Source organism: Nicotiana tabacum, chromosome 7 (genome assembly GCF_000715075.1).
Source record: "Nicotiana tabacum cultivar K326 chromosome 7, ASM71507v2, whole genome shotgun sequence".
Classification (NCBI taxonomy): Eukaryota; Viridiplantae; Streptophyta; class Magnoliopsida; order Solanales; family Solanaceae; genus Nicotiana; species Nicotiana tabacum.
The window spans coordinates 111,631,307-111,653,852 of record NC_134086.1 but is presented as its reverse complement, the minus strand read 5'-3'; the positions used below and the strand labels follow the sequence as shown (position 1 = coordinate 111,653,852).

The 22,546-nt window shown below is 38.4% G+C and overlaps 1 long non-coding RNA gene across 1 annotated transcript; it reads left to right on the top strand.

Annotated features, from left to right (window-relative positions):
- Positions 1-11,763: 11,763 nt before the first annotated feature.
- On the top strand, positions 11,764-12,757 carry LOC107788945 (uncharacterized). Its single transcript, XR_001648736.2, has 2 exons — positions 11,764-12,260; positions 12,579-12,757. It is a non-coding gene; the product is annotated as an uncharacterized LOC107788945 (long non-coding RNA).
- The last annotated feature ends 9,789 nt before the right edge of the window (positions 12,758-22,546 follow it).

Sequence of the window (22,546 nt, the reverse complement as noted above, 5' to 3'; positions counted from 1 at the left end):
GGCTACATATGAGCATATATGTGTTAGCGAAGAATATTCTTCGAGCAGGGTACTATTGGCTCACTATGGAGCGTGATTGTATCAATTTCCTGCAAAAATGCCATTAGTGTCAGATACACAGAGATTTGATTCATTCTCCGCCGACAGAATTGCATACAATATCAGAACCATGGCCATTTGTTTCCTGGGGCATGGATGTCATTGGACCTATTGAGCCGGCAGCTACCAACGGTCATAGGTTCATTCTGGTGACCATCGATTATTTCACTAAGTGGGTTGAAGCTAAAACTTTCAAGTCACTAACCAATAAGGCAATGATAGATTTTGTTCACTCCCAAATCATCTGTAGATTTGGAATCCCAAAGGTGATCATCACAGATAATGGTGCTAATCTTAACAGCAATTTGATGAAAGAGGTATGTCAGCAGTTTAAGATTACACACCGCAATTCCACCCCATATTATCCCAAGGCGAATGGAGCAGTTGAGGCAGCCAACAAAAACATAAAGAAGATACTTCGGAAGATGGTAGAAGGTTCGAGGCAATGGCATGAAAAATTACCATTTGAATTGTTGGGTTATCGCACTACTATCCGTACTTCAGTAGGTGCAACTCCTTATTTGTTGGTATACGGAACTGAAGCAGTGATACTGGTAGAAGTTGAAATTCCATCCCTGCGGATTATTGCTAAAGCTGAGATTGATGATGACGAGTGGGTCAAAACCCGTTTGGAGCAGTTGAACTTGATTGATGAAAAGAGATTGGCATCTGTGTGTCATGGCCAGTTATATCAAAAGAGAATGGCAAGTGCATACAACAAAAAGGTGCGTCCCCGGAAGTTTGAAGTGGGCTAGCAAGTGCTGAAATGCATCCTCCCACATCAGGCTGAGGCAAAGGGCAAGTTCGCCCCGAACTGGCAAGGGCCATTCATTGTAACCAGAGTGTTGTCCAATGGCGCTTTATGTTTAATAGATATCGAAGGGAGATGCATCGACATGGCTATCAATTCTGACGCAGTTAAGAGATATTATGTATGATTTCTTTTAATTGTAATTATTGTTTGTTTGTACTTGGCATTTATCGGAGAATGAAATGACGGAGGCAATTCTTTCTTCTATCCAAATACTTTCACCTTTACTTCCCCTTTTGAGCCTTATTTATTCTTTCATACCCCTCTTTTGGAATCAGTAATGAGAATGAAAGAAAAGAGAAGAGAAAAATAATGATAATAAAGACAAAAGAAAAGTAACAAGCAAAAAACAAAGGAATTGGGAACTACGTTTGACCTGATTCCTCAAAGAAGGATATGTAGGCGCCTCACGGCTCAGTCATGGTGTAACAAAAAAATAAAAATCCCCAAGCAAGAAAAACTAGGGTAGAAGTTTGTGTTTGTAAGCTTGGAAAGAAAGTTTGATTCCAAGAGTTGTACTGTTTCACCCATCAAAATTATTTTGAACTTTTGATACCCCTTTTCCTTTTAGCCATACACAAAAACCCATATTGATGTCCAAAAAGACCTCCCGATAAGTATCCAAGAAGTGCCAAGTCATACAAACGGAAGTCATGAATAACACTCTGATCCCCAGCAGAGAAGAGGATCATAAACTGGAAATGAATTGATAACCGAAAAGAATCCCCAGCAGAGAGAGTCATATCGGCAGCACTCCAATCCCCAGCTGAAAAATAAAATAAAATGAGAGAGTCTTATCGGTGAAAACCTTCACAGGCACCATAAGGCGATGGGAGTTGAGAGAAATGAGAGAGTCTTATTAGTGAAAACCCCTCGAAGGGCACTATGAGGCGACAAGACAAGATTGGCGGGAAAGATCCGCAGTTGGCAAAGAGTTGAGTGTCTGTTTATCCCCGGCAGGATGAGGCCGCCCGAAAGATTGATTTATACAAATAGACTGGGTTGATTAATCCGGAATGCACAACATGATCGTTGGGATCGGTTATATCATTCAGATAAGTTCTTTTCTTTCTTTTTCCCCAGCATTTGTTCAGAAAGACTTCTTCTTTTTCTATCTTTTGAAATCATCATTTTTTTCATTTTTGGTCTAAAGACTTTATCTCCCCAGCAGTTTGTTTTTGAAAAGGATTTTCAGAGCTTATTACCAGTTTCCAAGATGGTGCAAAAGCACAATGTGGATAGGACGGGCAAACAAATAATGCAATGGAATGAGAAAGATGTTCGTTGCAAGACCAAATGATGGATTGATCTAGGATTCCAAGGGAAGTTGGATAAAAACGGAAAAGCAACAGTTAAAAGGTTATGAGGATCCCCAACAGATTTGCGAGATACAGGAACAACTCCGACAGATTCTCGACCAAGTTCCGCAATGGTCGGATAGCACAGAGCGGGGAAGGAAGAGAAAAGAAAAACCATCCCTAGCAGGAGTATCATCCTCAACAAATAATATCATCCCCAGCAAGTTTTGTAATAAAACGCAAAGCAGGGAAAGGGAGAAGGGGGAAACCATCCCCGGCAGGAGTGGCACGACCACTCACCATGTTTTAAACTAACAAATTTTTCTTTGATTTGAAGCAAGGAAAGGAAATGCTATTGACAGCAGGAAGACATGGCCACAAAGAAGATTATCAAACTGGGGCAGAAAATTTTCTCTCATTGCAAAAATTTTCTTGAAATCAGATACCCACTTGGGGAAGATGGAAGATAACACAAGTTTTGAAGGAAGTGGAATCCCCCGTAGTTTACGGGAGAAAGAATACAAGTTTTAAAGAAAGCAATCTTGGAAGAAGCAAGATAACCCAAGTTTTAAGAGTAGTGGTCTTTGAATCAATATTAAAGGGAGGAAAGTAACTAGTCTTAAAGAAGGAAGATAATTCCCCAGCAGTGTTATCCCCGTCAGGTTTCAGAGAAGTGAAAACACCAGCTTGAGGAAAGTAGTTCCAAGTGGAAGGAAGGCACCAGCTTTAAAGGAAGTAGTCTGTGAAGAAAGAAAATAACATAGTTGTGAAGAAAACACCGGTGTTGTCCCCAGCAGTTTTTCGGAGGAATAAGACACCAGTTTTGAGGGAAGCAGTTGAAAGAAGATGATTCAAGTTAAAGGAGTCAGAGACCCTCTTGGAGAATGGAGGTGTTGTATTTTTAAGAAGTTGTCAAAGTCAGGAGCCCGCCTGGAGAATGGAGGTGTTATATTTTAAGAAGTTGTTGAGGTCAGGAGCCCGCCTGAAGAATAGAGGCTGAATTATTTTTAAGTTGTTGTTGGAATCAGGAGCCCGCCTGGAGAATGGAGGCTGATTTATTTTCAAAATTGCTGATGAAGTAAGGAGCCCGCCTGGAGAATGGAGGCTGCATTATTTTTAAGTTGTTGTTGGAGTCAGGAGCCCGCCTGGAGAATGGAGGATGAATTATTTTTAAGTTGTTGTTGGAATCAGGAGCCCGCCTGGAGAATGGAGGCTGATTTATTTTCAAAGTTGCTGATGAAGTCAGGAGCCCGCCTGTAGAATGGAGGTTGTTAAATTTTAAGTTGAAAGAGTCAGGAGCCCGCCTGTAGAATGTAGGTTGTTAAATTTTAAGTTGAAAGAGTTAGGAGCCCGCCTGTTAGAACGGAGGTTGTTATATTTGAAGTTGATGAAGTCAGAAGCCCGCCTGTAGAATAGAGGAATGCACGTCAAGATCAAGTCAGAAGTCAGTAATGCGGAGGGTCACAACGAAAATACCCCCAGCACGAATCCCATTTCAGAGATCATAAAGAATATTACAAGAGCAAGTCAAAGATAGATAAGATTCTGTAATCATTAGTTTAGTCTAGATTTTGTTTTCTTTCTAGCAATGGTGTAATAAGGAGGTCGAAAAGCAGTGGTAACAGCATGCAACAGCAGTAACACCAACATCGCAGTCCCATAGTCCCAGCTACCAAAGTTTCCCGAACTACATTGACCTAATTCCCTTTTAGCCAGGGATATGTAAGAAACCTGTGAAACAGAGGTTCGGTCAAATCTTTCAAAAAAAATGCTTCACACGGAGTATTCCAACGGGCAAAAAATCGTTCGTATCCGCTCACTTTATCTTTGCACGGAAACTCTTCATGTTTCCGGACAAAGAGGGGCAGCTGTGAGCACGTGATTTTTGCCCTACAAGAACTACTCCCACAAAAATTCAAAATGAAATAGTTGTGTGTTGCTTGTGTTTTTTTTTGTATTTGTCTGTGTATGTTTATTCTATTTTTACTACTGAAAAATACAAAAAATATATGTGTTTCATTTGCATTTACAATTTAGGATTAATTAACCAGTGATTTGTTTTAGGAAAATGAAAATCATAAAAATAATGTATTTTGCATTTTTAGCATTTAATGTTGAATTGTGTGATTTTATTGTTAATTGGCATTTAATTGTATGTGATAAGTGTTATTAAGAGATAATTAGTATTTTTAGTAAGTTAACTTGGTTTATGATTTTAGAAAATAATTTAGAAATCAAATGAATGAAAAGAATAAAAGAAATAAGAAGAAAATAAAGAGAGAATCAATAAAAAGAGAAGAACCAAATTTGGGCCAAAAGCAGCCAAGCCCAAACCAAACTCGTCCAAACCCACACCTGATCCAGCCCATTACCAGTCCATTCCAGTCCATCTCGGAGACACCCAAACGGCATCGTTTTGGGGAAGCCCTGATCAAGGCCGTTAATCTCACTTGATCAATGGTCCAGATCACTCCGCCCTCACCCGTAACCCCATACCCGACCCATGGCCCCGAATCAACCCGATCTCTTAATAAGACCAAACAAACACCATTTGAGTTAAGAATTGATCCGGACCCTCGATCTCTCTTGATCGAACGGCCAAGATCAAATCACCCCCCACTATATAAATGAAATCTCATACCCAGCCCCCTCAGTCCAAACCCCTGTTCATCATCGTCTCTCAAAGACGAAGCCCCTTCCCCAAACCCTAGTCGCCATGGCATTCCTTCGCTTGAAACCCGGCGGCAACGATGCCGCCGGCCACCAAAATAACACCCCTAAACCTCCTAACCACCCTCAACACAGATCTAACCCGTATGCTTCGAATCATCCTCAAACATCTCGAATCTTCATTTGAAGATTCGAGCAAAACATGGACCTACCCCAATCCGCCCTGAACTCACACCCTGGCACCCCTTGACCTACCTCATGACCAAACCACCGTTGGTTTGGTTGAATCGGGCTAGAAACACTCAAACCCCAAATCAAAACGTAAGAACCCTAGAAAACCAAGACTGGTTTCTGTCCGAAGTTTAAGGGGATTTGGGTGTTTAACTGACCTTAGTCGAAGTATTCTCCGTTGAGAACACTCTATTAAGGTCCGTTTGACCTCAAAAAGTTCAAGGCCGAGTCGATTCAAGTCTGCCTGGTCTCTGTTCCATTTAAGGTATTTTTTTTTATTTTTTTTCCTTTTATTCTATTTTTGATGTTTTAAAACGTCTGTTTATTTGTCTAGTATTGTTACATTAATTTTTAATTTTTGTCGATTGTTCTGTTCTTCTCGCTCACACCTTTTTATTTGTTCGAATTTGTTTCTACTCGTTGTTGTGAATAATTATAGGTTGTGTAATCGATTCGAATAAGTTTCGTCGATCAGTTAAGTTTTATTATAAATCCCTGTTCTTGTCAATGCCGCTTGAATTGCTTGATTATCTATTTCTGATTGATTGCTGTCAATTGTTGTAGGCAATCAGTTAATTAGTTTTCATCGATTAATTCGTTCTTGTTTGTAGACCAATAAGTTCGTAAAATGGTTGTTGTGTGTGTTGATCTGTGGACACTTACCTTCAGGGCATTGTCAATAGGCTGACAATGATCCTACATTCATGTTGATTTTGATTCAATTTTCAGTTTTAGCTTTAAAGATTCTGTTGAGTTCTGTGTTGTGATTAGTTTGGTTTTGATTTAATTTCAGTTCATTTGTTTTAATTGAAATTTAACCTCAGTCATTCAGTTGCCAGAAGTAAGTTGGTTATAGCTGTTAATCAGAATTAGTTTAGATAATTGTTAGCTTGAAGAGATTTTAGAGTTAAAGGTTTTAATGCAGATTGAATAGATTGTATTGGGGCAGTAATATTTAGGGGTTTCAGGGGTGATTTAGGAATGGAACAGTTAGGGTAATATTTTAGTGTTAGTGACTTGTTAGTGGGGTATTAAATGTCTTTAAATTAATAAGGTAATGGGGAACAAGAGGGAATGGGGGCTGAAAATAAGGAAAAAGCTTTCCTTAGTGGGTTTTAAGTGGAAAATTGCAGATTTTTGGTGGGGAAGGGGCTCGGGCAGTTAAGTTGGAAAAAGAGGGCAGGTTTGGATGGCTATATAAAGGAGGAGGATTAGGACTGATTCAGTTGATTTTTGGAAAACTTGGGGGAGTTGAAAAGGAATAGCTATTATTTTCATTGCCTCGCTTAGGATCTGAAATAGCTAGAACTTTTCTTTCTTTTACTTCTGCTCTATACTTAGAGTCGTTCATAGTTGCTGGTTATTTGTTGTTGCATTGCTATTGCAACTGCTGTTCGTTACTACTGCTGCTGCTGATCCTCTTCTTGTATTGTCAATACCAGGTACATGCTTCAAATTCCCTTGATGTAAGTTCAACCTTGGAGTGAAAATGTAGTTTTATGCCAGAGTCGAGCTCATTTGAATACTTGTTGTTATAGTTCATTATAGGTTGTACTTATTTAGTTTTTTTTAACTGGTTGGCTTGTTGACATGATATGGACTACACGGATTTGAACTAGGACTGTTTATATTACATGAATAATAAATGACTGTATAATTAGGACTATTTATAAGTTGTTTGGGCTGCTTGATTCCGAGATTGTTTGGATTTTGGAATATGATTATGTAATAGTCATATTGGTTTAGTGTTGTTTTGTAGTATAATTTTGAAATAAGAAGCAAGCTAAAATCAGCAAGTATGGGTTTAAATATGGTTATTGATTAAGAGTGCATCCGTTATTCATATTTTGTTAAGAATTAAACTTGTATCTATGTATTCTCGTAAATGTTTTATATTCTCGTAACTTTTTTTTATATATATTTTATAATACATATATTTATGTAAGTTTTAGACAATATTGTCGTTAGTAAGTTTAGACAAGTTTTAGACAATATTTTGTAATGTGTAAACTTGTATCGTTGTAGTTTAGACAAGTAATATATTTTAGTTGTAATAATAATGATATGATACACATTTTCAATCTGATAGTAATAGACAATGGCCAATAGTTAACACGAGATTGGAAATTAATGGTAATGTATTATTAAGCTAATAATTGTAACCATTGTTAATTAATTAACTGATTAGGAAAGTTGTGCTTGGATTTGAGATGAAAGTAAGTTGTCCCACGAGTAGGCCTTGGAGGCCCGATGCGGATTAATTATAAGTTTCTTTCTTAAAGGGGAAGTTGCTCTTAAAACAAATTAATTAGGACTTCTTTTTACTTTAGAGACAATAAAAATAGCAAATTATAGTTGCTTTAGGCTTACTTTTTTTTTAAAATAAAAATATAAAAAGGAGACGAGCCTCGCCAAATAAAATGCACAAGCTGCGGGGCCCTCAATAAAGGAATATCATGAATACATAGAATTCGGGACGGGCCGTTTAGCAGATTTCACGGCCTTACCTAAAGTAATAACGCGTTAGTCACTGTTAGGCGCTCCTTTAATGATTTACTTTCTTAAACTCGGGTTCACATTTATGTGACCCAAATCCAAATCTCAACGGAGTCGAAATGTGTCGATAATCACGGGTACATTGATGTGACGTGGTTCGAGATACGTTTTCACGACGTTGCAATTCTCTGTTAAAATAATAATGATAATAATAAAAGCAGTTAAAAGGTAAAATTTGCACATAGGTTCATAATTGTATAAAGATCAGATAATTAAGCCGAATATGACAGTTGAGCGACCGTGCTAGAACCACGGAACTCGGTAATGCCTAACACCTTCTCCCGGGTTAACAGAATTCCTTATCCGGATTTCTGGTGCGCAGACTATTAAACAGAGTTAATCTTTTCCTCAATTCAGGATTCAACCGGTGACTTGGGACACCATAAATCTCCCAAGTGGCGACTCTGAATCTTTAAATATAATCCCATTTCGATTGTTCTTTAATTGGAAAAACTCCCTTTACGTCCCTTCACTGGGGTGTAGGTAAAAAGGAGGTGTGACAACCACTAGTCGAAAATGTGTCACGAAGCTAATGCAAAGAATTGACACGAACAAGCCTAACTTCAAAGGTCATAAGAATGGTAAAGGGGAAGATTGGATTAGCTTGATAAATCAGACTATTGAGTCCAAAATGCATGTCATGATCATTAATGCAAATTATTGAAAAAAAGAAAAAAAAAACTCTTCCTTCTATCCTTCCAACAGGGGCATTTCTTGTCGATACTTGTTTCTTTGCATCATTGTGTCCTTCACTCTGAGTCAGTTGTTGTCAAAACAATCAAGAAAAGATTTCAAAATCTGCTACCAGCTTTTCAGTTGCATAAAGTAAATTTAGCCAGCACACTCAGTTGTTACTATCAACATGCCTTGAGGATTCATGCAAAGTCTTCCCCAAAAAACACTTTTGTCAGCCTACTTGGTGCAAGAAAGATAAATGGTGATTCTCTCTTATAGACAAATTGCTCAAAAATCAAGAAGTCATTCAAGATATCATCAAAGGTCACCTAAGAAATGATTTCTAGTTGGGATAAGGTTGATTGACCCACAAATACAAATGGTGACGGGTGTGAAACAATCAGGGTTGATGCTGAGCAAAAGTCTGTTGAAATCGACTCAAGCTGATTGAACAAAAGCCAAGCTGCCCAGGACTCAAAGCCACAAACCGACCACCACTTTCAAAACTGACAAAATTTTCTTTATTTGAAATAGGAAAAAAGCAGTGCAAGGATAGTGGTTCAAAAATAATTCAAAAAAAAATGAGAAAAAGAAAAAAAAGAGAAAAGAAGAGAAGAGCCGACAAAGGGAAGTTTCTCAAATCTTTGCCTTTATTTGTCTTGTTATTATGTATAAAATCTTGCCATTAATCCTAACATTTTTCCTCCTAGGATAAAAAGTCCTAGTCTGATGGATTTTCCTCCCAATAGAAATCTTAGTCTGATGAATCTTTCTACTAAGATACAAAAAAAAAAGAGACATAGTCTGATGAACTTTCTCCTAGGATCAAAATCTTATAGCCCGTTTGGCCAAGCTGGAAAAATCAGCACTGTTTGGAGAGAAGCTACTTTTTTCTACTTCTCCAAAACTGCTTCTGCTTCTCCTCAAAAACACTGTTTTTCCTTCCAAAAGCTTGGCCAAACACCTCAATTTTTGGTCAAAAGTGCTTTTGGCAAAAAAAAAACCACTTTTGGCCAAAAAAAAACCACTTTTGGCCTAAAAGAAGCTTGGCCAAATAGGCTATTAGTCCGATGAATCTTTCTCCTAAGATAAGAAAAGAAACCTAGTCTGATGACCTTTCTATTAGGATCAAAATCTTAGTCTGATGAATCTTTCTCCTAAGATAGGAAATCTAGTCTGATGAATTTTCTCCTAGGATAGAAATCTTAATCTGATGAATCTTTCTCTTAAGATACCAAAGGAAAAAAAAAGAGAAAAAAAAAGGACCTAGTCTGATGAACTTTCTCCTAGGATCAAAATCTTAGTCTGATGAATTTTTCTCCTAAGATACGAAAAGAGACCTAGTCTGATAAACTTTCTCCTAGTATCAAAATCTTAGTCTGATGAATCATTCTCCTAAGATAGGAAACCTAGTCTGATGAATTTTCTCCTAGGATAAAAATCTTATTCTGATGAATCTTTCTCCTAAGATACCAAAAAAAAGAGAAAAAAAGGACCTAGTTTGATGAATTTCTCCTAGGATCAAAATCTTAGTCTGATGAATCTTTCTCCTAAGATAGGAAACCTAGTCTGATGAATTTTCTCCTAGGATAGAAATCTTAGTCTGATCAATCTTTCTCCTAAGATAGAAAACCTAGTATGACGAATTTTCTCCTAGAATAATTTGAAAAAGGAAAAAAGGACGTCTCGATTAAAAAAAAGGCGTTGGGGAAATTTGTTTAAAAGAATGATTTTCTCAAAAGTGAAAAAAATGTTGATTTTTCTTTAAAAAAAAAAGAAAAGGAAAAAATCCTTCTTGGTTTATTTTAGCATAGGTACACAAGTCAGTAGTCTCACTTTCCAGCATAGGGTCTCACTCACTAGTTGATGCCAGTATAACCTGGTAATCTTTCCAACATAAGGTCTCCACTCCCTAGTTGATTTTATTTAGACATAGGGTCTCCACTCCCTAGTCTGCTTTTTCCAACATAGGGTCTCCAATCCCTAGTTGATTTCATTTTAGATACAGGGTCTCCACTCCCTGTATTTCTTTTCCCAAGGATACATAATCCTAATTTTATTGCTTTCAATAAAGAAGTAGTTTAGATTTTTGTTACAAATAACTCACAAAATTTTCCTAGTGAAAACTGGGGCAGAAAATTTCGTTTGTTTGTTTGCTTTGGTGCCTGAACAAGGTTCCACTATGAGGCACAAGGTTTGAGATGACCAAAAGAAGAAGTCTCAACCCAAATAAAAGAAAATAAGAACAAGAAAAGAAGTTGAACTAAAAGTGCAGAAGCGGAGAAAAGATGTGGACTGCTCAAGACATGATTGAAGTCACAAGCTTTGCACGTCCCTCCTTGATTCGAGAAGTTGAAAAGGGAGAGAACCAGCACCTGCAGCTAACAAGCAGCAAGATTTAGATCAGAGTCCACATGAAGAACCAACCAAAACTCAAGATCAAGCTTCAGAAGACTCATAGATAGGAATCTTTAAGTCGTAGTTGATAGGCTTAGCTAGTTTAGCTTTTGTTTTTTATTTTTGTGTAATAAGGAGCTCAGCAAGCAGAAACATCAGCACCAACAGTGAAATCACAGCTTCTCGGTAGTCCCAACTACCAAAACTTTCAGAACTACACCGACCTGATTCCTTTATAGCCAAGGATATGTAGGCAACCTCCGAAGCAAGGTTCGAATTCAAAATGCTTCCAAATAGATTTTCAAATGGGCAAAACTCGTAGTTGCTCATTTTATTTTTACCCGAAAACTCTTCATGTTTCCGAGCAAAGAGAGGCAGCTGTGAGCACCTAATTTTGTCTTACATGAAAATAACTCTTAAAAATAGACTAAATTAATTTTTATTGATTTTTAGGAGTTTTTCTTTATTTAGTTGCATTTCATGTGTTTTTAAAATTTTAAAACATAGAAAAAATCATAAAAATTGTCATTTTAATTTCATGCCATCTTAAGTTTAATTTGCATTTAGGTATTTAATTTCATAGTTTAATTGCATTCATTAAACAAAAATCACAACAAAAAAATTACTACAATAGGCATGTCCACAATTTAGTTTTTAGTTTTAAATTAGTGAAATAAGTAAGATTAACTCTACGAAATAATTTAAGGTAGAGCCTAATTTTAGGATTTTATTTAGCTTGTTTAATTATTTCAATTAGATTTTTGAATCAAAAGAAAAATAAAGAAAAGAAGTAGATTTGGTCTTTTAATTTCGTCTGGCCAGCTTAACTTGAAGCCCAAAAATCCCATATAACCCAATTACCCACACTCCAGCCCAATTGTTTTGGCCCATTAACCCTTACCCTCATTAAAACCTAATCCCTAATTCCATATAATGATTAGATCATATACACATTAAGAAGAGAACCCTTACTCCTAGACAACAGAACATGGCGTGTTCATGAAGTCCCCCCCCCCCCCCCCCCCCCGTTCTGATTTTTGGACTTTGAGCGCCGCTGCTCATTTTCTTCTTCTTCTTCATTTTTACGTTCTATCTTCCTCTTCTTGATTTCTCAGTTGAAAACAAGACACACACAATTACATAAAAGGAAAAGGGACGGAAAAAAAACAAGAAAAGGAAAACAGAGCCAAAAGAAATCTAGTAGCTCTTCATCTTCAATCGCCGCTGCTCTTTCTATTTTAGCGAAGAACGCACCAAATAGTTCTGTCGTTCATATTTCCGGCGAGTTTGGAGGACCATTGATTTCGTTCGAGTTTGAGTGCTATTTCGAATTTCGCGTGTAGTGCGCCCTTCCGTCTAGAATAAAAAATAGATTTTGGAAATTAAAAGAAGAATTCAGGTTCAAATTGTTGTTAGATTCCATTGATGTTGCTGTTTGGATAAAATTTTGCTGAGCTCCGTCGATTTGGCTCGTCCGTGATTTCTAATTTTGTGACCGAGTCGGAGGGTCAAGGCTCACTAAGGTCTATTTTTCTTTATTTTTAAGGTTGAATCTTCAATGTTGAGTTATTGATTTCTGGCTTCCATATCGTGAACGTCCTTGCAATTTTCATTATTTGTTGCATGTGTGTCTAATTATGCATTAATTGCCTAGAAATAGGGTGTTCGCTAAGTCTCTGAAAAAATTAGGAAGTGTTCTTTGGATTTTTGTGTAATTCCTGACATTTACGCATCTTGCTTCTATTCCTCGTGTCACTGCATGGGTATGTCGATTAACAACCTCCCACAGACAGATGCAAAAGACTCTTCTTTGATGTGTATATTTTTGGCATGTTTTGCAGGCAAACCTGGAAGTGTAATCTAATTTGTTGTTTCTTTTGGATTTATTTTGCTTGTGTATCACTTGATATGCACTGAGGCTATGTGCATGCCATTTATTTTGAATAAATTTCTTATATCCGTGTATTTTATATAGTGAGAATCCTTACAAAAGCTAGGGTCCAAAAATGGACTATCAATAGTACTGGTTTTTAAGTTGTAATTGCAAATTGCATTGATGTGGAAGAATCTCAGAAATGATTGTCAAGATCCATATACTACTTCCTCCTGTTAGTTTTATTTGTTGTTGTAGCCAAACAAATTTGATCTAAAATAATTGTCGATTTAGGAAACCTAGAAGGGAAAACAATAGTGAACATCGTAGTTTGCTTTAGGCACGATTAATAAACCACCATAACTATGGATGCGGTTTCCGTGATATATTTACAATGCCTAATTCCAAAATTCGGGTGTTCATTTCATGTAACCCGATTATAACAACTTCGAATAATAAAACACCTTTAAAATAAATTGAGGTGTGCCATGCCAAATAAAACCCCTAAGCCCATGACCCTCATAAAACTAGTTAGCTCTTATAGAAAATTTGAGGTGTGCCATATTCCATTAAATAATCCATGGCCCTCATGAAACTAATTCAAGCCTTCTAATAATCGGGGTGTGCCATCAATTAAATTTTTCATGGCCCTCGTAAACATTGTTATTAATTTGAACCTTCACAGTTGCTTTAGGCGCGTTCTTTAAACTTTTTTTAATTACTAAATTTGGGTGTACATTTCATGTGACCCAATTTCAATTTTCAACAATGTTAAATAGAATGTGTCGGGAACCGCAGGTACATTTCATGTAGCATGGTTCAAGGCATGTTTTAAATAACGTTGAATCTTCCTAAAAGCGTTTTAAAATAATTAAAAGTGGTTCTAAAGTTAAAAATGCACCATAGGCTAAAACACGTAATAGATCGGATAATAGCCCAATTATAATAGTTTAAACGACCGTGCTAGAACCACGGAACCCGGGAATGCCTAACACCTTCTCCCGGGTTAACAGAATTCCTTATCTAGAATTTCTGCTTCGCAGCCTTTTAAAATAAAAGTCTAATTTCCTCGATTTGGGATTTTAAAATAAACCGGTGACTTGGGACACCAAATAAACTATTCCAAGTGGCGACTCTAAAAATAAAATAAATAATCCCATTTCGATTATGTCACTTTAATTGGAAAAACTCCCTTATATTACCTTCGGGTGGTAAAAAGGAAGTGTGACAATAATAAAATGGACAACAGAAGAATAACATTTGAAAGTCATTCAGGAAGACGCTCCGCCAAAGCAAAAACATTGAGCAAACTCAAGCTTAAGGGACTAAGTGTGCCAGTTACACTAGGTGTCACCCTTGCGTGTAAGAAATTCAGGTATCCCTGGTATAGAAGGGTTACTGCAAGGCGAGTAAGAGTCAGTGAAGATGTGAAAAGATGCCAAAGATAAATAGTTAAAATATTTATAGGTAAATCTTCATAGCATTAAATGTTAGTACACCCCTAAAGGGGGAAATATGGTGTGATATGTTATTAAGTCGGGGTTAGTGTTTCAGGTAATTATGGGATAGTAAAGGAAGATTGTGGTTGAAAGGGAAAAAGGAATGAGATTGCATTTATTCATATCATATAGATATGTTACGACTCCAGAACATTGTGCAAGCACGATGCCGGAGAGAGGCAGTAAGGGTTTTCGGCCAGGATGTTATTGATAAATAAGTGTGAATGGACACTTGATACATAAAGAGCCAGTGCAAGAGGTAAGTTAAGATAAATGACATAACCTAAGAGAGATTACGCGGAATATACATATGAGCATGGACAAGATGTCTTAGATAAATTAGTAGATCATGCAAGATAAACATAGTGAAACCCAGCATAAGAAATTCACTCTCGCAGATACGACATCGTAGTCCTTGATAATATTCAGATAGGAGTTAGGGTAGTAAAAGGTACAGTATAAGTGTTACGGAAATAAAAGTGCCACTAGGGAGACAATTAAAATTTTAGTTCTGAAGTAACCCTACGAGCACAAGGGCGTGGAGCTATGTAACTAAGGATAATTATAGGCGAATAAGAATATCAAAAATTCCTCCGGGTATATGGTGTAATAAGCTCGCAGATTTATAGGAGTTAGAAGGTCTCCCCTAAGTGCTACAACAAAAGACTAGTTGAGGAAATAAGGAAGAAAGCTTCAACATAAGCATAGTGACCTAAAGAAGAAATGATCTTGTAACAACAGTCTCACTATAATATTGTATACACTTCATAAGAAAATAGCACCTATCGTAACTAAGGAACGGGAAGTAAAATCCAATGTAATATTTAAGATCATATGAGTTGCACAAAATTACAATATATGTGGGCACTAAGATAAGCCAAGTATTAATGCAAAAGGTGGCAGAACGACCAAGAAAGGTAATTGCTTACTTTTAACGAAAGTCGAGAAGTTACGAAAGGAATTATTCAATCTATAACCCACAGTTAGTTACGTTGTGAACACACTTAAGAGTTCAGAGTGCTATCTATGCACCATATATGTTGACAATGACATGGATATAGGAGACTCTACTATAAGTTAAACGAATGAATTGAGTCCACGTCACAGACAGAAGCTTGAATTGCTAGAAGGTTATATAATGGATATTCCATAGCATCCACGAGGGGCTAATGTAATAACAAATGCCACGAGCAGCAGATCGGAAGATAACTTAAGCCTACTTAAAGGCTGAAAGAGAAGAGGATACTAAAGAGTTACATCAGCTAAGTAAATCAAGAGTTTGATTATTAGATCTAGATAATTATAGAAATCATGATTCAAAACATTGCAAGTTGTGGAACAAAAGTTGGCAAAGGTCATCACAAATTACATTCATATATGTGTTGAAAATTAGGTCAAATGTAGATGCAATTTTATCCCAATATACTTGGAATTAAGGGATGATCTACCTAGAAAATTTAATATCTATGACTCTAGTTTCTAACACATTATACCGTTTGTCCATATGACATCGGAATAGAGAGATAAGTGCATTTCCGAGAGACTGCACAACTGTTAGATGACAAGTAGGTATGTCACCTACTTGCTTAAAGGAGAGTCCAAAAGAGGCTATTACGGGTCGGCCAAAGTGCCCATTTAAGAGATTATCTCATGCAGTAAAACACTCAATTATATAAAATAATAACCAGACTTAAACCCCTGCAAACATCCTCTCAAAAATTGCCCACAAACACTAATTGATTTTCTCTCCTTTTCAAGTTCTAGTTGGAGGTAAAACCTATAGTTTAAAGAACCAAGATATGAGATAGTTATTCAACAAATAAGGTATTATAACTTCTCTCTTTCATAAATATTTTTCTGCTGGAGATGAATGGAAAGTCGTTCTATAATTGTAAGAACCCACGGGACGGTGATCGGAAGCCGTGAGTTTGATTTATTCACTTGTAGCGGACTATTTTGTGGAATGTTTTGTGTTGCTGTTGGATTGGATGATTTACTACTATTTTATGGAATTTTGGATGAGGAAGGTTGTGGATAAACACCATAAAAATTCAAGTTGGAGGTCTGGTCGTTCTTTGTAACATATTCGGGCTATTTGACACTACTACGGTGGTCGTTTTGGGTAAGAAGAGATTGGGGTGTATTGGGCTGTTTTGTAGTATTTTATGGTGTATATAAGGTTACAAAAATAATGTATATATGTTGTTATTTTTGTGTTCTTGTGTTGATTGGTGTTATCTTGAATTTGGAGAAAGCAAGGATAATAATGTAGATGTTGTCCGTTTTAATACAAAATAAGCTTGTCGTTCGTTATGCAATAGTTGTACCTTTCGTAGCCTAATGATAGTACTATTATCGTTGTTGTAGATTATGGGGCGAAGAGGCAAGTTCAACTTGGTGATTGGAAAGATTGTGACAAGGTATGTTAAGACTAAACCTTTTCTTTATTTTGGCATGATTCCATAACTCAATGCGTTTGATAATGAGGCATAAAGAGAAGTTCTTATTCCTGAATTTATGTACATTATCCTAGCCTCCTAAGGTATAGTATTCTCCCTTATCGGCATTTTTTTATTCAATTGAGTATTTTCTTCTTCTAGTTAAGAGAGCAGAGGGTCTATATATATAGTATTACAATAATTTCACTACCATCGAGCTATAATCGGTGGGCAACCCCTTATCGGGTAACCTCTGATTAGATGGTAAGTTATATATCGAGCCTACTGTGGCTGAAGCACCTATGGGTGAGCCTAGAATGGTCGGGATATAGAGCCTAGTATAGCCGAACACCTATGAGCGAGTCTACTACGTTAGAACAGTTACACATACAGAGCTTTATAGGGCCGGGCAACTATTTTACTTACTATATCTAGAGAGATGAGTCAGTATCAACAGTAAGCATCTCTTCAGATTATCTTTGACTCCCACTTACTTTCAATTATTATATTATCAGTTCAGTTTCACCTTTCAATTATTTTGTTGCTTTACATACTCGATACATTATTTCGTACTAACGTCCCTTTTGCTGGGGATGCTGTATTTCATGCCTCCAAGTCTTGATAGATAGCTGGATAGACCTTCCCAGTAGACAAAGTCAAACATCAGCTCTACTTTCTCGGAGTTACCAGGTCTATACCTTGAAATCCATTTTTTATATATAGGTTATGGGTAGGTCGAGACCCTGTCCCGACCATAATATAGTTCAGTTATCCCTCGAGGCTTGTAGACGAGTCCTGTACATTTTTTATATCAGTATTGTGGCTTTACTAGCCCTATGTAGATGTTTAGTTTGGTATTACTGGTTGTAGACGTTATTTTCAGATGATTCAGAATATGGCCTTATCGGCCTAAGTTGAGGGTTACCCCTCTAGAGTTCACAATTACAGAGTGGTATGCTCGGACCAAGTATGGCACCGGGTGTCGGCCATGCCTCGTCAGGTTTGGGTATGACAACAACATACCTCGGCACTCTCTCTACATCGGTGGGGAGTATCATAAGTGCATGGCGAGACAACTCAGAGAATCTCACCTCACAGTCGATCACCGACATCTGACCCTGCCGAAGCTGCTCGAACTGAAGTCGCAACACTTCCCTATGAGAGGCTGAAATTTATCAAAATAGAAAGACACGTGTGAACTGGTCCCAAGTCAAGGAGGAGAATCTACCAGCCTGCAGAGAAGATAGGACTGCCACCATCTACGTGCCGTGCCCTCAAACTGAAAAGTGGTAAAGTCCACCCCGTGGGACTCCAATATCCTCATGTTAGGCAGTTTGTCCCTGAAATGATCAATAATGTCCTAGGGGTCCTCATATCGCTCACCTCCAAATACAGAAGGATGTAGCCTGGTCCATCTATCCAATAGCTTCTGTGGCTCACTGGTCGCAGCTGGTCTAGGCTCGGGTATGGCTGCTGCAACTTGCTAAGCTTCTCCTACGGGTAGTGTACCCGTGGTCTGATATACGCCAGCTGCATGCCTTGGAGCCTGTGCGGTAGTGGTCTTTGCTGCCTCTCCCACCTGAGATTTGGCAGGGTTTGCTGCAAATAAACCAGCCTGCACCATAGATTTCATGAACCGCAACCTACGGCCCATGACCTCCTGGAATCCCGGTGTGGACATGAATTCCACTGGGTTGGCTCAGCTGCAGGCATCTGGCCCAACTCCTCACTAACAAGATCTTCCACTGGATCCACTATTGGCACAACTGGAGCAACTCTAAGATGCCCTCGTCCTTTACCACGAGCTAGATCCCTCCCTCTGCCTCTAGCAATAGGGGGAGTTGCTCCTCCACGGTCGGGTACACCTGCCACACGTGTTCTCACCATATGTGAGATAATAAGAGAAAGATACTTAGCATAACATCAACTGCATGATAGGAGCTGATGAAAGAGAGGTTTCCTAACATCATATAGCCTCTGGAAGATAAGTACGAACATCTCTGCACCGATACGCAAGACTCTATTAGGACTGGTCATGACTTGTGAGACCTACATGAACCTAGTGCTCTGATACCATGTTGTCACGACCCAATTTCCCCTATAGGACGTAATGGCGCACCACGCTGCCGCTAGGCAAGCCAACGGTGAACCAACCATATATTTATTCTTTTTAATAATTTCAAAGTAGTTGACTTTTATTTATTAAGTAAAAGAGAAGTGAAAAATTATAGTAAAGTAAAGCTAGAGCAAAATACGGTGAGATAAATCCCTAAAACCATAAAGTGTCTACTAGATTGTTCCCAAAACCCGGTGTCATAAGTGTATGAGCAACTAGTAGAATATACAAAACACCTATGCTACTATCTGAAATAAAATAGATAGAATGTAAATACCAAAGAGAGACGGCAGGTGCTATATAACAAACTCAGAAAGCAGCTCACCAGTATGCCTCAGGGTAATGGGAGTGCGCGCCTGAATAACTGCCAGATGTACCTGCCTCAGATCCTGCACGATTAGTACAGAAGTGTAGCGTGAGTACATGAACAACATGTACCCAGTAAGTATCTAGTCTAGCCTCGAAGAAGTAGTGATGAGGGGTCAACATCAACACTTACTATGGGCCAACAAATAAAATACAGAAATTTTAATTAGCCATGGAATATGTGAATAATAATAATAACACAATAGCAAGTATTGAATAAATGATTCTTTAACTAATAGTCTATTTAAAGATCTCCAACTAACTCATACTGATCCTCACAATTTTGGGCCAATAAATAAATTCTAACCTCTCAAGTAATAAATATAATATCAAGTGTCATCGGACTCCAAGCATATTCACGTACGATTTATGCTGAGGTCGTAAGGCCCGACCCAGAATAATGTGTACATTGCCGAGGGTCGAACAACATGAACCATAGATGCATCTATTATACTACCGAGACGTTCGTCCTGCTCCATAAGAAGAGAGAATACTCTATGAATATTCGTTTTAAAAGCTATTACAAGACTAATACACACAGAGGCACAATCTCGATTAACGGTCAAATAATCGCCAAAACTCAAAGTAAGTGAAATTCGGTCTTTACAAATCCTTTATCAAGTTTCAATATAATTTAGGCATTTAAATTAATAAGTAGTGTGCAAACAATACAAGTATTTCATGTTTCCGGTCCTAAAACTACCCAGACTTAAGCATGATTTGTAGCTATGCACCGACTCTCATCACCTCATGCGTACATAGCCCCTATAATTAGAAGAAACTAGTAATTTAAAATACCTATGGGGTAAATTCCCTCTTGCCAGGTTAGGAAAGAGACTTACCTCGTCCCAAAGCTCACTCTCTTGCCCACAAATTCACTCTAAGGCCTCAACTTGGTGCCGAACAATCCGAAACTAGCCAAATATTATATAAATTAATCAATATACACACACAAGTTCATAATTTAGCTATAAGAGTAATTACCCAACCCAAATTGGAAGATTCTTAAAATTTACCGTCAAGCCCACGTGCCCGGACTCTAAAAATTTTCGAAGATAAATGTTACGCATAACCTTATGAACTCATATATATAATTTCCACCGAATTCCATTATCATTTTCATGGTTAAATCCCATTTTTCTCAAAATCTAGGTTTTTCAGCTAAACCCATAATTTCTCCAATTTATATGTTAAGAATTTACCCAAAATGCATGTATTAAACTCATATTGTTTAGAAATTACTTACCTAAAAGTGCTAGGTGAAAACTTCTCTTCAAAGAGCTCTAAAATAGCCCAACAAGTGAAAGAAATTAACCAAAAGCCTAAGTCCCGATATTTTAAAAGACACTGCCCAGGCGTCGCTTCTTCCCGATCACGAAAAAGCCATCGCGATCGGGAAGGCAGTCTGCCTACGGCCCAGGAAAATGGTCATCATGAACTCGAGCAACCACACGTGAACGCGAAGGCTGACAAGCCTGAGCTTCACGAATGCGAAGAAGAAAAGCTCACACCCCCAGGCCTATCTCCCTATGTCAACGCGGGCCTCCTCACGCGAATGCAGAGACCACAACTCCCAGATTCGCGAAAGCGGGCAAGGGATCACGAACACGTTGAGAAAATCTCAGACCCTCACCTTTTCCTTCTCCGTGAACATGACATAGCCCTCACGATCATGAATAAGGAAACTAGAACAAGCATACCAGATTTTTGGAACTTAGCTCCGAGTTGTCTGAAACTCACTCGAGCCACCCAGGGCCCTGTCCAAGTGCACCAACATGTCCATAACCATAATACGGACCCCCTAGAACTCACGAAACATATAAAAAAACATCAAAACTGAGAATCCCACCTCATAATAAAATTTGAATTAAGTTATGAACTTCAAACTTCTCAACTAGCTCTGAACGTGACAAAATATACTTAGACTACTCGGAATGACGCCAAATTTTGTGTGCTAGTCTTAAAACACCATATAGAACTATTATCAGGCTCAGAGTCCCAAAGGGACCTCGATAACACCAAAACCTCCTCCAAACCTAACTTAAAGAACTTGAAAACCTTAAATGCTCCAATATTCAATATTAAGCGTCGAAACGCTCCCGAGTCATCCGAAAACTAATCCAAACATACGCCCAAGTCCAAAATCATCATACGAACCTATTGGGACTGTAAAATCCTTGTTCCAATGTCGTTTACTTAAAAGGTTGACTCAAGTCAAACTTCACCATTATTAAGCCACTATTAAGGAACTAAGTGTTCCGATTTCAACCCGAACCCTTTCAAACCCGAACTAACAATCCCCACAAGTCATAATACAGTAAAATTACATATGATGAGTCTTAAATTAGGGAAACGGGTGACTAGAAAGCAAAACAACCGGCCGGATCATTACAAGGAAACTTCTATTGCTTCATCTCCCATCGTGCAATTGATATTATGCTAAGTATCTTTCCATTGATCTCTCATAGATGGTGAGAATGCGCATGGTGGATGTACCTGGCGGTAGAAAAGCTATTCCCTCTAATGCTAGAGGGTGAGGTAGAGGCCGAGGAGGGCTCCAGCTCCTGTTAGAGGATGAGGACGTCCTAGAGTTGCTCCCATTGTACCACTAGTGGAGGATCCTATTATTGGGGAGCCTGTAGCTAAGCCATCCCCAGCAGATTTCGTGACTGCACTGGGATTCTAGGAGGTCATGGAGTGTATGCTACGATTCATGTACTCTATGATACAGGTTGGTTTACCAATGGACCCTTCCATATATCAGGCGTGATGGGGGACATAGACCCCTATCGCTTGGGATCTAGGGCACACTGCTACCATTTATTAGACCAGTTGCAGTGGCTTTGCCAGAGTTTGTACTAGTCGCGACCAATGGTCAGCAAAATCATCTTGGCAGATGGACCAGACTTCGCCCCCTAACGTTTGGGATGAGCAGTCGGAGTATCCCCAGGATTTCATTGATCAGTACAAGGATAGGATACGGAACATGGGGATATTGGAGTCCAACTGGGTGGACTTCACCACCTTTCAACTTGAGGGCAAGGCCCACAGATAGTGGCAGGCTTACCTTCTTATTAGGCCAACAGGTTCAACTCCCTTGAGTTGCGAGCAGTTTACATATCTGCTCTTGGAGAATAACATATCACCCTCGAAGAGAGAGGAGCTTCAGGCTCAGTTTGAGTGACTCCGTCAGGGTCATAAGTCAGTGACTGACTATGATACAAAATTCAATTACTTGTCTCGCCATGTAGCTATTATACTCCCCAAATACGCAGAGTGGGTGTAGAGGTTCATTGCAAGTCTCCACCGTGAGATTCAGGTTTCTATGGCCCGTGAAGTAGAGATGCATACTCCCTTTCATCAGGTTGTGGATATAGCTCGGAGGATCGAGCGTACTCGTAGCCGTAGCGGAGATCTTGGGACGAGGGACAAGAACCCCTGGCAGTTTAGAGCATTCAGTGGCGGCTCACTTGGGGGTAGAGGTCAGTTCATGAGGGGAAGTCTATAAGGCCCATGC